Source organism: Macrobrachium nipponense, chromosome 9 (genome assembly GCF_015104395.2).
Source record: "Macrobrachium nipponense isolate FS-2020 chromosome 9, ASM1510439v2, whole genome shotgun sequence".
NCBI classification, from domain to species: Eukaryota; Metazoa; Arthropoda; class Malacostraca; order Decapoda; family Palaemonidae; genus Macrobrachium; species Macrobrachium nipponense.
The window spans coordinates 65,081,742-65,099,008 of NC_061110.1; the positions used below are offsets into that span (position 1 = coordinate 65,081,742).

At 35.7% G+C, this 17,267-nt stretch overlaps 1 protein-coding gene across 3 annotated transcripts in view; it reads right to left on the reverse strand.

Annotated features, from left to right (window-relative positions):
- Positions 1-17,267, reverse strand: part of LOC135218670 (probable ribonuclease ZC3H12B) — a 463,521-nt gene that overhangs the window by 290,039 nt on the left and 156,215 nt on the right. The gene's annotated exons all lie outside the window — the stretch shown is intronic.

Sequence of the window (17,267 nt, forward strand, 5' to 3'; positions counted from 1 at the left end):
TTTTTGCTAATCATGATCAATATCACTGTTATTAAAACTGTGAGCATGATAATTTTGAACGAACAATTCTTTTAACCACAATACCCATACGTGTCAGGAGAAAAAGATTGAATATAGGAGGAGCAGAGTCAACTACAGAACTCATTTATGGTCACTTTAGTTTACTACTAATTTTTTTTCAACAATGACTCATTTCTTCTATTAGCTGCAACAGCCATATAAAAACTTATTCTTCCTATGTTTTCTTTGCAGAATAATCACACACGTTTAGAAATGTCACATTTCAAGCTTTCATCTCGTTTTCCAAGATTATGATCGTGGAACAAAAAGCCTGAAAGCTAAGCTAAGTGTATCACATTTCATCAAGTTAAATACAAGACCTGTTAACTTGAAATGGTTTCCACTGACGATTGTAAGTATCAAACTGACCCATCAAAGGAAAATGCATAAACATACAAGCTATAACACTAAAGAGCAAGAACGTTAAACTGAAAAGATATCATATCTTTCAATCAGGTTTATAAAACAGTATATGTATGTGTACATGAATGATATATACTATATACATCTGTATATATAATCATATAAAGAATATCAATATATGTATATATCAGCAATGTATGGATATGTGTCTACAGCATTTTCGGAAAGGAACTATTCAACACGGTTCTATATTTCAACATTACCTGCATCAAATATGAAGTCAGGTAGATTTACGAAGTCGATCCAATCTTGCTCAATTAATCCGTCCTGATGACAGACGATGAATGCAAGGGGCAGCCAGCTTTGTTCCAGTTCTCTTGTCGGAACCAATACCTTGCAAAGAGGATGTAGCTGTCAAGATCACAAGCGAACGAAAATTGGCCTATTTACAAACTGCATTACGGAGTAACCACCATCCACTGCAAGATCACAAAGACTCACTCCAGATTAACTCTCCTGTTGTTGCTGTTCATATACTATTCTTGTTTCTATTGAAGAGCTTGCTGGGTACAGGCTTTGGATCTATTTTCGATCCTTTACACTGATACTGATTTTGCATTTATTCCTTGTTTGAGATGTTCTTCAACCACCGTGATTCCTATTTCTGTCAACAGAGATGGAATGAAGAAATCCACTGGGAAAATGGAGATAGAAGAAACGCTTCTTGGTTTTTCTTCTTCTCTCTCCATTTTCCAAAGCGATTTCTCAATCCATATCTGCAACAATACTCTCCTGTAAGTTTTCTGAAAAGAAAACTATTGTACTGCCGGCTTTGTCCGTCTGTACTTTTTCGTCCGCCCTCAGAACTTACAAACTACTGAGGCTTGAGGGGTGCAAACTGGTATGTCAATCATCCACCTTTCATTAATCAAGCATACCAAATTGCAGCCCTCTGGCCTCAGTAGTTTTTATTTTTATTTAAGGTTAAAGTTAGCCATAATCGTGCGTCTGGCAACGATATAGGACAGACCACCAACGGGCTATGGTTAAAATTTCATGGGTCGCGGTTCATACACCATTACACCAAGAGCACCGAAAGAAAGATCTATTTTCGGTAGCCCTGACTGTACGATGCACAAACAACTCGACTGCGCCGAAGAAACCTAAGCTCACTTTTTACCTGTTTCTTTGATGTAAACTCTTCGTTTGGTTTATGCTTGGGCTGTTCAACTTGACCTTTTGCCTATTAATTCAGATACAGTTTACCTCTAGTGTGAGACCATTTGTGCCAATGGCACTGCTGCTTCCAGTTATACACATCGCTATTATTTCTGTTATTTCATTGACATCATTATTACAACTATGATAGATATAGTAAGAAAATCACAAGTACAACAACGTGTCAGAGCATATTGTTATTTTTGTCAAGATAGTTGATAAAATAACTGTAAAATAAGTCATCTTTCGCGCAAGCCTTTCCAGTTGCCGTCTTTGGATGATCCATTGACTACAGTTGCACCACAACCACTTGCAAACAATATATACTATGCATCTACTACATCAAACCATGAGGTAAGAAATGGGACAAGAAAACTGGACAGGAGACAAACGAAGCTCTTGAATTCTGGGGTTGGTTTCCTCATGAGCAATACCGCCCCCATACTAAGGGGACTTCTTCAAAGCGACAAACTGATCCAGAATGAGAGAGGGATCGCTCAGACGCTCGCAGACTCCGCGTCGGATACACACAAAACCAAACGCTGCAGAGAAGGAGCGACAAATCCTCTCAGTGTTATAACAAGTATTACTACACAGTCTATGACTCGACTCTCTCGGAGAGAAATAAAAACTTACATAACAACAACAATAATGATGGCGAAAGGCAGTTGAAACATTCATCTGTTTCCAACATAGAAATAACGCGCACTTCACTGCGAAAAGCGAAACTGAAATAAACAACAATTACTGAATCGGATAAAAGGATCGTTCATATCATCAGATGAAAAGATGATGATAAACGACCCACAGTAAAATACCCTTCAAGTTGGAGGGACAGCGAGAAATGGGGGGCTGGAGCGAGGGAGGGGAGTCGTAAGAGAGAACTAAGGGGGGGGGGGGGGAGGGAGGGACACCCTCTCCCTCAGAACACACACAAACAGACCGTCTATTTATGGAAGCAATCTGTTGAGACTTTAGTATACCTATATTTGGAGGTAGTATTCTTCCCCACTCTTTATCTCACTTTGCATTTCTGTTTATTTGTTCATTCAGATTTAAGAATTATTACGTTGTGTGGGCGTTCGTAAGCGGGAGCGCGCACACACGCCCTTCCCCCCCACCCACACACAATATGTATAAAAGGAGCCCATAAAAACGCCAAAATGTAGAAAGAAATACTAAATTTCAGACCAATCTCTATCTCCACCTGACTGAAGAGAGAGTGAGTTTGGTCTGAAATATAGTATTTACTTTATACATTTTAGCGTTTTTTGGGCTCCTTTTATTAGCTGGAATTCTGTTTTAACAGAATATACTTCACACTCATATACATATATTTATATATATATATATATATATATATATATATATATATATAATATATATATATATTATATATTTATATATATATATATACATATATATATATATACACACACACACATATATCATGGAGAGAGAGAGAGAGAGGAGAGAAGAGGAGAGAGATAGAGAGAGGATAGAGAGACTGGCTGGAGAGACCTGGAAGGAGAAAAGGAAGGAAGAGAGAGAGAGCTCCGTTGACAAATGGTTGTTAAGACAACTATCTCACTAGCAAGGGTATCGTATTTATAAATCCACGGGCGAGAACTATTCTGCAAAGTTAATTAAATTATTTACCTACTATAAAGTCTCCTGTAGTGGGTCACAACAATTGTGAAGAAATGTAAAGCTGATTCACTCTACAGATAGGTAATGTCGGAGAAATTTTATATATACACATATATAGATACAGATTATATATACATTTAGATATAGATAGATAGATAGACAGACAGATGCAGGTCGGCTACCCAGGATTATCTTTAAGACTTCACCAATGCACTCCCTATTCTGTTGTCGTTTGTATTTCTCATTCTAATCATTCCCTCGGATTTAGTGCTAACATACAGCGAAATTCCTATTTGAAGACTTTTTTTTCCAGATAAAAATAAATTTTCAGGCACAAAATTCAACTCATATCATCACTGTATCCAGGCAAAATGGGAAGTCTTTGTTTGTTTGTATGATGCTTTATGTGACTTCCGAACCACGTCGAGAGTGAACTTCTATCACCAGAAGTACACATTCTTTATCTATGATCAGAATTTTACCATCCTGATTTGATTTCCAAATTCTGTTATCTAATTCTGGAAGGAACAAACGGTTATCATAAATCTAGATGGGATGGGGGTCATTCTTGTTAAGGACTCGAACTGCATTCAATAATATCCTTTCGGACCTTCATTTGTATCTACGATAAATTTGTAAAAGGCTATCATTTGGCAAATGATAAACCTAGATTTTTTAATAGATTCCGAATTACAGTTAAGGGAAAGGTGGGTACATTCATGACTTTGATTTGGTATTCTGCATTATTCCAGGCGCTACTTTTATCATATCTACTTTTCACTGAAATCCACTGGAATGAATCAAGCTGTTCTCCAGAAGATACGACGATACAAGAGGAAGACGCCAGTAACGAAATGCGCAGTCCGAAGTGCCGAGAGCACAAAGGTTCGCTTGGGTCTTGTTTTCAAGTCTCGTTAGTAGATAGATTTCTATCCTCTTCCAAGAAAACTTTGCGCGAGCGGATGGGATGGCGAGGGTCCCACTTCCAAAACTGTACGTTTCGAAAGAGCTTGTTCATCGCGACCTTCTTGTGGCAAAGATTCTTTGTTTTCCAGTAGGTTTCGGCCACAAGTTTCATGCTTACCCTAAAACTTCTCATGCAGACGAAATTTGAGGTGCAACTCTCACATTCATAGAGTTTACTCTTTTAATTCCTAGTAGGTCTCTAAACAAAAGATAAATAACACGAGGGCGCTCATATTAATAATAATGATAAAAATAAGAGCGTAAATATCAAATAAATATGCATGAAGTGAGACTCATTAACAGAGGCTTACAATTAATAATCCAGTAACGAAAAATATCATGTCAAGAAAAATGCAAGAAACATAATTCACTGGTTCAGTATCATTTTCGCTTACTCGGGGAGTAAGCCTACAAACTACTTTGTTGTTGCTGCTGTTGTTGTTGTTCTTGTTTAGGGGTGTCGGAAAGGTCTATGGAAGAGCCTGAAAAGGTCTGAAAAAGGTGTTCTGCATTGAGTTAAGGATACAGGAATTTTAGTATAGGATATTTATGATTCATTTATTAGAATGAAAATGTAAAAAAATAAATAGGGCGCATGTTAAACAGCACAGAAAATTTATTTCTAACAAAATAGAGCACATTTATTTCAATTTTCGTTGGTGAAAGAAGGATGCATTTTACTGTAGATTTTGGCACGTTTCAATTTATTTAGTGTACTGAATTTAGAGGCTGTTTCTGTTAAGTGATTTTGTTTCCACTTCTAACTGACAATATAGGAACGTGTTTCATTTGAGTCCTTTTTATTTGATCCATGTCCTTAGTATGAGTGGTACTAGGTATGAGTATTAATTACGAAGACCAGTTTACTGTCCTATATAGCATATTCAAAAACTCATATGACAAACAGAAATGTTAAATACAACTTCTGCTCAAAGTGAAGGAATGGGCGGGGAAATGTTACATGTACTCAGTTAAAACAAAAGGTGGTGCAACTTCAAGCTTACTCAGGACACGTGCAAATTTTTCCCTTACGCTCAAGTTGTAAACATTATATTCTTAACTTAATGTAAAGTGGTCTTCATAATTATTACTCACATTTAGTACTACTCATACTAACAAGAAGGATGGAATCAAAAGGCCACAAATGAAACACATTCATATCTTGTCAGTTAGAAGTGGAAATAAAATAACTGTACAGAAACAGACTCTAAATTCAATAACTCAATAAATTAATGCTGCTAAAATGTACAGTCAAATACAGTGTTTCACCGACGAAAATCAAAATAAATACGCTACGTTTTATTAGCAATTATTTTTCTGTACTGCGTGACATTCACGTTATTTATTTTTAACATTTTCATTCGAATATATAAATCACAAATGTCCTATCCTAAAATTCCTGTATCTTTAACTAAACGCGAAACATCTTTTTCAGACATTTTTAGGCTCTTCCTTAGACCTTTCCTATCCCCCTTCAACAAGAACAGCAAAAACGAAGTAGTTTGTAGGCTTCCTCCCTGAGTTCCTTTCAATTCTGGTGAGAAGTGTTCTTCTGAGACCTTGGCACTTCAATAAATAACACCCTCATGAGGCGATGTTGTCACAAGAATACAGAAACAGTGCTATATTTAGAAGTACTAACAAAGTCCGCGTGTGCGGACAACTGCCAAATATGTGGGCAATAAGGGTAGGGGTCCAGGGCACACCCTTACCACGGTTGAATTTCATGGGTATCTATCTGTGTACTGCATTATTCAAACAACAAAAGAGGTCATTATGAGCACACCAACTCGTAGAAACGCAGGCCACAGTGATGTCATATGTCAACAACGTTCTGCCGCTTGATGCAAAAAGCAGATCAACTGAGCCTCTTTCTCACTCTTGTTGCCATTTGTACAAGTGTTACAACTGCAAAGCTCAGTTCACAACTGCATCTTTATCTACTCAACGGGCCCGCTTTACAGCACGTGTTCTTTCTACATCTAAGATCGCCATTCTCATCATTTCGCTCTTTCCTTATATGGACACGTACTCTTCATGTACATACATATCGCAGATCGCAGATCGCTTCTCAACTAAGAGGTGTAAATTACATGAGTTACTGATTTACACTGGCACATCTCTTTCACTAGTGTATGTATATGTATGTATGTATGTATGGATGTATGTGTATATATATATATATATCTATATAATATATATATATATATATATACACACACACTTATGTTTGCGTGTTTAACTTCAATCATGAGAAAATGAAATAAGGAAGTGCAGCACCTTTCACCTCAGTCTATGGCATTCAATTCCTGGATAAAGAAATTCACTATCAGAATAGTTAAGGTCTGCTATTCTGGATACCTGCTACAATAAAGATGGGAAGAAATTGTATTATAAGATTTTCAGCCCCGTCAATTAATGTTAAAATTTGATCTATTCGTATACGCATGCTGTTAAAAAACATAATGCTTATTAGAAATAGGCCTCCACACAGTAGCAACGTTATGTATGGACTGTGACAAAATATAAAGAACTGATGCATTTTATCTGGCAAGATGAGTAAGGAGTTCAATGTCACACTGACATAAACATGAAGTTAGAACTGGCCATTTTTGTAATCTACGTGAAAAATCACACTGAACTGAGTGGTCTCGTAGCACGACAATAACAAGATGTAATATACTGTCTTTAGAAACCCTGTATAGAGCTACATTAATACATCTAACGAACGAAAGTCATGTAAGTTTCTGTTCCGAGTGCTAAACCTCTGTTCCGATTCTGCACAAAATGTTCGAAGATCAGTGATTCTTGTTAAGTGTGAAGGTCTCTCCTTGGTTAACCAACTACCCAGCTTAATCAAGGGCAGCTGTTCCTCGTCTGACGATCAACGTCAGAATAATGCAATGACCTTGAATGCATTCAATGCTTTAATGCTTTACTGGAAGTTTGGTGCATCTAGAACGCCGCAGATTCAGCTCCAAAGATGACCCGCAACGTGTCGTCCTCTCTTTTATAAAAGATATATCGATGACACAATTGCTTTATTTAGACCTAGGGCGGATGCAGAAAATTTCTTGGAATATATTAATGGCTTACACCCAAATATACAGTTCACAATTGAGCACGAAGACGATAATAAAGTTCCATTTTTAGATATTTTAATCACTCGAACTCCTCAAGGTTTTAATCCAGTGTTTTTTAGAAAAAGACATTTACAGGTCAAGGTACGAAATTTTACAGCAGTTGCTCTTTCACTTTTAAATTGAATAGTATTTCCACACTGTTGCAACGTGCCTATAAGTTATCCTCTACCTGGCACAACTTTCACGAGGAAATTCTGTTTTTACTTCAATTTTTCGAAAATAATTCTTATCCTCCCTTTTTATTCAACAATACGTAAATAGCTTTTTGAATAATAGATTTCAAACCGTCTGTCCATACCTGATGTCCCTAAATTGCTCATGTATGCCTCGATTCCTTTTTGTGCATCCGAAGAAATTCAAACAATCACTGCAAAATTCAATTCGCATTATATTTCCAGCTCTAGATATCAGATTATGTTCGAAAAATCCTAAGACAGTTGGGTCATTATTTCACCATTTCACCTAAGGATAGGCTTCCCGCCCTGATGCGGTCTCTAGTGGTTTATTGTTTCACTTGCCCAAAATGTCAAGTTGGGAAATATATCGGAGCCATTAAGAGATTGTTCAAAGTCAGAGCCGATTCTCATCTTGGAGTTAGACACCGAACTGGATGTCAATTAAAAACTAAAGAATTTTCTAATATAAAAGATCGCTGTAAGAAATGCAAGACATCATTCTCTCATGAAGATTTTAACGTTATCGCCCAAGCACCCAATGACTACTCCCTCTCCATCCTGGAATCTTTAACTATCCCTTCCCTGAACAGCCAAACCTCTTCCACTATTTTATATATAGCCTAAGTTGACGTCGTCGTCCTGAAAACTGAGAATGCCACTCAGTTCTTAACTCACACAGTTAGGTACTAATAGTTCTAACATCATCATATATATATATATATATATATATATATATATATATATATTAATTTAAAAGTTTTTTCAGTATTAGGTTTTCCATGTTTTAAAATTTTCTTCCGCTTGGTTGTTTTTTTGTTGCGTTTTTAAATTTAAGTTCATGTTTTTAGACTTTGTGAGTTTTTTTAACCGAGTCCACTTTTTATTCCTATTCTTTGCAATCTTACACGAAAATTTGCTAATAAATGAAAACGATGCTACGATTGCCTGTTTGCTATTTTATTCCTGCGATATCTATCTATCTATCTATCTATATATTATCTATCTATCTATCTATCTATCTATCTATCTATATATATTATATATAATATATATATATAAATAATATTATATATATATTATAAATATATATATTATTATGAATAACTTGATCACGAAGTATATAAAACGTGATGCTATGTATAAATAAAAGTTTTTTGCCACGAAGGAAAAAAATGAAAAACGAGTTGGCCGAGTACTTTCGGTCCTATTCGGACCCTCAGTAAAGGGTCCGAATAGGACCGAAAGTACTCGGCCAACTCGTTTTTTCATTTTTTTCCTTCGTGGCAAAAAAACCTTTATTTATATATATTTTATGTGTGTGTATATGGTAAAAATGACCAGTAGATGCATGTTTATATATATATATATATATATATATATATATATATATATATATATATATATATATATATATATATATAGATAGAGAGATAGATAGATATAACATGCATCTACTGGACATTTTTTACCATATTCATACATATCCATTTGTAATACCCACAACGCCCTCTTAACTCCTCACATTCTTTGCTCTTTTTTGGATACGCTTGTATCTACAAAGCCTTGAGCTCCAACTCTTGGTCAGGTCGTCAAGGTGACCTCGTCATGATTATGGTATCGCGGGTTCGTTTCCCGCTCCGGACATCATGATGTCTTTTAAATTTCTTTGAAGTTGGAGCTGAAGGCTTTGTAGTTACAAGCCTATTCCAATAAACGAAACAAAGAATGTGAGAGGTTTAGAGGGCATTGTGGGGACTATTGTGACTATTACAATTATATATGATACACACACATATATATGTATATATATATATATATATATATATATATATATATATATATATATATATATATATATAATATTTGTAATGTAGGCAGGAGGGTAGCAATTGGACACTGCTGCTTATGAACGGATGATGGAACGACGACGACGACGACGATGACAGTGAAGATTGCAGGGGGGATGGTGGCACTGCTGACTACATGGCAGAGGCAGCGGATGTGATGGGTGTCGTGTTTCTCCCAGCGGCGTGTGAGGCGTTTTGCTCCTGATGCTGGCTTTTAGTGGGGTCAGAAGAATTTAAAAAACAAGGTTTCCTCTCGCAAAAAAAAAAAAAAAAATAATAGTGGTGTGAATTTTAAAATCAAAGAATGAAAGGAAGATATACAAGAACAGGACACCATGAGAACTATTACCGCATTCTAGTGACTGATGGGCAAATAAATATATATATTAAATGCAGCTAATTTGGTAAATACATAATTGTATAAATATATAAAATATACAAAAACACGTCAACACGCATACATATGTACATTTATATATATATTATATATATATATATATATATATATATATAATATATATATTACACAAACAAATCTGACTGTTATGCCTACAATAGCCTCTCAACTATCCATATCTATCAGTCTCTTGTAAGAAGTGACTAGTAGATTCTATGTTTTAATGCATATATATATTAAATCATATTACAACCATACACACATTTATGATTTTATGTATATGAGAGAGAGAGAGAGAGAGAGAGAGAGAGAGAGAGAGAGAGAGATGAATTTTCAATTCGGTTATCTGGCTGAATGGATCTAGAACAAGCCAGGCTTTTCTAATAAATGGTAGAAAGTATAAGCGGCGGGCATAATTCTATTCCGGCCTCATCTGTACCAGAGCGTCAGCATTCCACGTCGCCACCGAACTTCAACACGTTCCCTTCAGTTACAAAAATTGACGATGCGCAAGATGAAGCCATAAACCAGAAGAAATGTACCCAGCTTTTGCCTCACACTACAAATAAAGATGTCTATTGAAATTAAATAGCTCAAGCGCCTATTAGCGGAAGCAAATGAAACTCAGGCACTCCAATAACAGCTATTCGACGAGATATTCTTGGATGGCATTCCAGACTGCAAACTTTTATCCCAACACAACGAGATATCCTGTCTCCTGGACAGTCAAGAGACAAGAAACGCGACATAACGACGTCACTGCCTACCTCACGGACGAAGCCGCAACCAGGGACGAGACTTCAAAAACTGTCCATGTAAACATTCACATACCTTTCACATTTAAATCTGGTACTGATAAAACACCTCATGAGATCATTCCTTTCACGAGTACAAAATACACCAAGCAAACAAAACAACTGACAACAAAAGCATTTTTATCATCATTCATCGTTCCCATCAATTGTATTTTTTGGAAGTTTTACGGCCTTGGCTCGAAAAAAACCTACTAATTGGCTGTTTGATCTTCGTGTACACACTCACTTATACACGCAGACATACCCACACACACACACATACACGCACTATACAAAGCGTTGTTATAAAACTGGACATTGTATTTGATATTGTGAATGACTAAAGTTGGCCGGCATGAACCCTGATGACGTCACTACCCATCGTGAAACCTAAAGGTCAGAGAGAGAGAGAGAGAGAGAGAGAGAGAGAGAGAGAGATGAATTTTCAATTCGGTTATCTGGCTGAATGGATCTAGAACAAGCCAGGCTTTTCCCTGAAAACTTCAACAAATGTTGTCCCTCAGATCACAGACAGAAAACCTTTCGAAAGCTGAACTTTTAACTGGACGTTGCTTTAGCAATGGATGAACCTGTGACGCATCATCTCCCAGGAGTCTTGGAATACCACCACACCACCGCACCACCACTGGCATAAACAACAAAACAACATGAGCGAGCAACACATCGGGTGAATAACAATAACTAAAACAACAAAGCACACGACCGCTCATTCGCTGTTATAACGAACTGGCACATCATCAACACGCGATGGATGTGCCATAAGGGGAAGGGGACAGACACAAAGGCTCGCCGATACATCGTTGGAAATACTACCTTCTCTTTAGACTGGAAAAAACGAACAACCATTCTAAAAAGACAAACATCATCTTTAAGGATAATAAAACAAACATGATAAGATCATACATTCATACATACCTACATTCGTACATACATACATCATATAACACATGCAAAACAGCAAACAGCCAGCGTAGCAGTCTGTTTATTTAGCCAAATGCTACGCTGACTGTTGCTGTTTTATTTCTGCTGAAGGTTCAGTTTTCTATGTCCCTAACCTTCCAGTATGTAAGTATGTATGTATGTATTTATGTCTATATATATATGTATATATAAGTATAACTGAATCACGAAAATTAGGAACGTGATAACTCCATAAATAAAGATATATGCCACGAAGGAAAATAAACGTTGTTTATTTTCCTTCGTGGCATATATATATATATATATATATATTATATATATATATATATATATATATATATATATATATATATATATAATATATTTATATATATATATATATATAATCCTTATAATTTTCCCATCACGAACAGAGCCTTCACGAACGTTTGAAGAGGACCTTCTTATTCACTGGCGAGTCACTCTATCTACAGCAAGAATCCCTTTAAACTTTGAGCGTAGAGGTTTGCCAGCAAGTATCTAGAGTGGAGACCACTCAAGCTGCCCTACTTTCTCAGCAAAACATTGCCGTTACACGAGACAAAAATTATTTTTCATTTTTAAAAATTTATGAGATATATGTCACGAGAATGTCTTAATCTTTTCAATATTTAAAATAAAGGATAAAGGAAAATCACAAGGGTACACAAAATACTAAAACTACAATATATATATAATATATATATATATATTATATATATAGATATATATATAATATATATATTATATATATATATATATATATATATATATATATATATAGAGAGAGAGAGAGAGAGAGAGAGAGAGAGAGAGAGAGAGAGAGAGAATGACTTTTTTTTTTTAATTACCATATTCTCCGAAGGAGCGAATGTTTTGTTTCTGTATATCCACCAAAACCGACCTAGAGTCACGCGTGATCGCTAATACAAAAAGTAAACATTGTAACATATTCAAAATACATTTACGTATACCAGATTTACAACTGCCCCAAGCTAACACTTCTGCTTCTGCTTACAAAACAAACCATAAATTCAGCACCAAATAAAACCAAACGTACCCTAGCTACTGGAAAGTGTGTGCAGCAAACCGGCGAGGTTAAAAGACGCAAGTCCAACCGGTTCACCGCCCGTTCTCATGAAATCTTGTGTTAATCATTTCTGGTAACTTTCAAATCTGTTGCAACGGTTAACAAGCAAAGAGACTCCCTCCACCCTCCTTCCTACAAGGCATTCTCGTGGCATCACTAGAGGCCAACATCAAGAGCAGCATGTGCTAGGCGAGGGAAGACATATCACACACACTTGTTGATTTTATCCCCCTCCCTAATGATAATACCAGCAGTCTCTCTCTCTCTCTCTCTCTCTCTCTCTCTCTCTCTCTCTCTCTCTCTCCAACAAAACGGAAAATCCAATGGCAACTACAAAGATACTGCGTTCCTACTTTTCTTTATTGCTTAAGTAGACAACTATCTACCTACAGGCAAAGGAAAATAAATGACTGTAGTTAACATCTGTTCCAAAGGAAAGGGGACCCTACTCATAAGTTTTCAACTCACAAGTTTTCAACAGATGAGTTAAATTAAATGAATGCACTTTTTAAGGGCATGAAGTAACCTAACGTGCAATCTCAATGCAAATAAAACCTTCAATACTAAATGTGCACATACATATATACATATATATAATATTATATATATATATATATATATATATACACATATATACATATATTTCTATATATATATACATATATATAGATAGATAGATAGATATACATATACAAATATAAGGATATACTATATACATGCATAAGAGAGTCTGCATATCTGTAATGACCAGTATTTTCTCCAGGCCATAAAAAAACTTGCAAATTTATAAATGTTCGAAAAAGGCCAGAAATCCGGTCGATTTTCCCTGAAACACACACACACACACACACACACACAAAGGGTTTAGTTAGTATACAAAAACATTAGTAAGATAGAAAACTACCTTACCATACTAGAGAGATAAAAATACACAATTTCCGTGTATACAAAATGAGTAAAACCTACAAAGCTATTTTTGTTGTGAAGGCACCATCTCCCTTCCTTATCACAATACTAATGGTTGTATTCACTTGCCTTCTGAGAAGGAAAGTACATGTCCATTTGAAAGCAAAAATACAAACCATTATACTATATATATATATATATATATATATATATATATATATATATATATTAATTTATTTTACAAGCTACATATGTATTTGTAATAACAACAATGGCCTCTAAACCTCTCGATTTTTCAGTTTTTGTGTATCCCAAAAGTGGGAAATACAAGAGCAGTGTGCGATCTCTAGGGCTCGTGATTGACGAAGTAAGTCAGAGGATATTTTGTAAAAGATGCTTATAAAGCTTGAGGTCAACTTCAACGCATACACAAGCTACATAACGCAAAGGAAAAGTTTAGTGTCGAGAATAGGACTGGTAAATTGAACAGCACTTTGGTTTTCAGAATACATTTCATCAAACAACGACGCAGAAGCAAACCAAAAACTCGAACAACACTCTAGATACGCCAAAAAGAAAGAATCAGTCAATTTCTTAAAATGGATTTTAGCTTCCTCCTTGATTCTCCATCTCATAGAAAAACTCGTTTTACTTACATGAACATTATGAACTTTTGTTCTCAATACTTCCATTCTTTCTGAAAAATGCACTTCATTCAGCTCCCCTCATGTGGATCTCGGTTATTTGTTTCTGCGGTTTTTATATAGCCCAACTATTGGAGCTTCAATGAATTGTCGAGTAATCATAAATATATCAGATATGACTCTAACGAGGTTTGTCCTCGAGCGCATTTGCTTGCATCATGCATCGTTTACCTTGTGAATAGTTTACTTATCCTCCACCTCTTCTACAAATTACCGAATCTTACTGTTACGGAATTCATATGGGCAGTGCATCCTCATATTTTGTATTAGCGCAGACGTTTCCCTTAGGGTCAGGTTGGTGGTGGTACACTATACCCACCTTCTAACTTGGCTTTACGCGAAGGTTAACTTCTGAACTAATACACTAATCAGTGAATGCACTTGTGTTCCGTAACCATAAGATCCGGTAATATGTAAGAGGAAGAGGAGGAGGAGAAATGAATCTTTCACGAGATATATAATGAATGATGCAACCAAACACAGTCGAGGACACGAGAACGCTTTCAGACAGCAAAAGACGACACTCGGCCTCTCTCTCTCTCTCTCTCTCTCTCTCTCTCTCTCTCTCTCTCTCTCTCTCTCTCTCTCTCTCTCTCTTTGGTTCGCTAATTTCCTGAAGCAAGGATGACATCAAGATATTTTCCGGTTATTTTCTGCAAAAAGAAAAACAAAAACCCACAACTGCCAGTCTCACAAAAAAACAAATACGAAAGTATGTACAGGGTAAAATATACTGATACATTCCAAATAAAATACAATGATACTTATTTAAGAAAATATATAATATATACATACGTATACAATTTAAAGCATGATTTCGGGCATGCCAATACATTCTTAGTGGAGTCCACATGGACATACATACATGCGCGTGTCCATACACGCAGACACACACACACAATACATTCAAACATACATACATATATATATGTGTATGTGTGTGTGTGTGTGTGTACTGCACATAAATAGGATATGACAAAGAACGTAGGATAACTTGATCTAGACCAAGTTACATGAAAGGAAAACGCAAATCCTTGACATTACCTTGTATAAAATGTCTCCCGGGAGGAAAATACGCCTAGATACTAGAAACACCAACCACAAGTAGTTTCCGGCAGCTTCCAACCAGACAAAAAGCAACCAAGAGAACCACCAACTGAAACCAAGACCGTCGCGATAAATTACAGCGAAGTGAATCATATGCACTGTATACACATCGCAATTCCGGAACTGCTCCAAATGTCGCTACACCTGTGTACATCACCTGATAACACTGACCAAGTTTTGTGCAGGTGTCCTTTTGAAACCTTCAACCTTAAGCTATATGTAAATGATTAATATAAGCAATGAAAGTAAATATACATACACACAGGCTAGCGCGTGCGCACACACAATAAATATATATATATATATATATATATATATATATATATATATATATACACACGCACACAACAAAACACACACACATTATATTTTTATTTTTTTAATTTTACTTATTAATATTAATAATATTAATATATAATTAATATATTATATATATATTATATATATATATTTATTTATATATATATATATATATATATATATATATATATATAATATTATATATTTATATATATATATTATAAATATATATGGGGACTGTGGGGAAAATATATTGTTAAAACAGAATTCCATCTAATGAAAGGAGCCCATAAAAATGCCAAAATATAGAATTAAGTATATTTTAGTTTTACCAGACCACTGAGCTGATTACAGCTCTCCTATGGCTGGCCCGAAGAATTAAGAATATTTTAGTTTTACCAGACCACTGAGCTGATTACAGCTCTCCTATGGCTGGCCCGAAGGATTAGATATTTTCTATGTGGCTAGGAACCAACTGGTTTCGTAGCAACGGGACCTACAGCTTATTGTGGGATCCGAACCACATTATATCGAGAAATGAATTTCTATCACCAGAAATAAATTCCTCTGATTCCGCGTTGGCCGAGTGGAGAATCGAACTTCGGACCACCAGATTGGTAGGCGAGCACGAAAACCACCCGTCCAACGAGGAACTTTAAAATATAGAGTAAATACTTTAGTTCAGAGACCAAACTGTCTCTCTTATCAGGTAGGGGATGAATGAGAAAAGTTACAGAAGTGATATTCATTTGTACCAAGAGGTCACAGGTCAGCTGCTTTAAGTCAGCCTGGTTGACAATTTCTCTTTATTCCTCTTAATTGCTGGTTGAAGGAAGATTTTATCTGTAATATCTGCATCCCATGCACCATTTGCGATATTAATTGTTTTTCTTTCTTTAATCAAAGCTGATTCTACCATCTCGCTTTTGAACTGACAATTGCTGCTATAAATTATATGCGACAAATTCTACTTTATTCTGTCATTATGGTTATGTATGTGGTTAAAAATAGCTGAGCTCTGTTGCCCATACCTAACTAAACATTTATGTTGTATCAATCTCTGTAGAGCCGATGCAAAATTGATCGCACAGTCATGGCAAGGGATATCATAAACTCCTGTGTCTTTGGGGATTGGCTTTTGCTGGACATTAATCAGGGATTTGTCTAAGGTATTTGGGTAAGTAAAAGCAATAAGGTTAGAGTTTCCAAGTATCTGTGTCAATGTCTTAATACTGTACAGGTGTGAGAACCTAATTTTTATTTTGATGTTGGGCAATTAATTTTACATTAGCTTTACAGGAAAACCACTCCCCCAGAGATTAATACAACTACAGCTATTTTTTAACCACATAAGAAAGAACTCAGCTATTTTTAACCACATACACAACCATAATGTCACATATAATTCACAGCAGAAAGAAAAACAATGAATATCACAAAGGGTGATATTCATTGTTAAAAATAGCTGAGTTCAAAAGAACTCAGCTATTTTTAACCACATACACAACCATAATGTCACATATAATTCACAGCAGAAAGAAAAACAATGAATATCACAAAGGGTGCGTGGGATGCAGATACTTTAA